Genomic DNA, 1,165 nt, shown 5'->3' with positions numbered 1-1,165 from the left:
TATATTTAATACTTTTTTCTGATACATATTGCTAATATACCCTCCACAAATTAACATGTTCACTAGTAATATAAAATAATGTTCTTTTCCCTATAGAACATACTTTTGGAAACAATAATCTAATTTAAACTAAAGTTGTATATTCATTATAAACAGAAACTTGTGATATTAAGCACATCTGAGGGAATTTTCCCCTCTAATCTGAGAGACAGCTTCAGATATTATCATATTCATAAAATTATTCATATATTTTCATTCTTATGCTTCCAACCATTCTTAGGATAAATACTCTGGCTTACATATAGAGTTATCTTTTCTCTGGCTTAACCGAGAGCATCACTGTCCTGGAGCCATAACACGTAGGGATTAGATGAGGGTGCTCGGGCACTGAGAGCTTTCAAACACCTGGTAATTTATCATTGGCTGAATTTAAAATAAGCTGATTTAAATGTCGAAAACTCATAACCAGGACTGCTGGGTAGCCAAGAAAACCTTAGTAGGATTAATGAAAAACCCAAATTTGGAATGGCCACCTAAGCCTTCTTCTATAATTTTCTTTCTTTGCCTCAAAGGCTTTGCTAAGAAGAGACCTTATTCTTTATAGAGACATCTGAAATATTTATAAAAGAAATGATACGACATTTGGGTTTTACTTCCTAAGAGTGAAGTGGAAGAGGGGAGTAGTGAGTAGAGAAATAAATGAAACAAGTTTAGCCATAGATTTACTATTGAAACTGGCTGATGGATACATGGGGTGCAGTTTACTATTCTATTTGTGTATGGTTGATACTTTCCAGGAAAACAAAACAAAACAATAAAACCTTCATTGCATTCAACTTATGGAAAAACTGAGTCGGACTATTAGGTCTGGCGATTTGAACACAGTCTTCATGGCGAGATAACATCCCAGATGTGAGTTGGTTCCTGGGAGGCTCACTTACTTCTACAACCATGGTCAGTGGCCTAGACTTTTATAGCTCCCAAGCCAATTTCTTGCTAATTTCTAACCAGAGCTTAGTAATGATGTCTCACTTTAAGCAACTAAATAAAAAATACAAATTCGATCAAGCACTGGGGTGCTGGAACTATTCTAGATCTTGACTTGGGTAAATATCTATAAAAAAGTTAACTAAGCCCTGCTGGTGTGGCTCAGTTGGTTGGGCAT

This window comes from Myotis brandtii, unplaced genomic scaffold, assembly GCF_000412655.1.
Source record: "Myotis brandtii unplaced genomic scaffold, ASM41265v1 scaffold58, whole genome shotgun sequence".
Taxonomy (NCBI): domain Eukaryota; kingdom Metazoa; phylum Chordata; class Mammalia; order Chiroptera; family Vespertilionidae; genus Myotis; species Myotis brandtii.
This window is presented reverse-complemented; position numbering follows the sequence as displayed.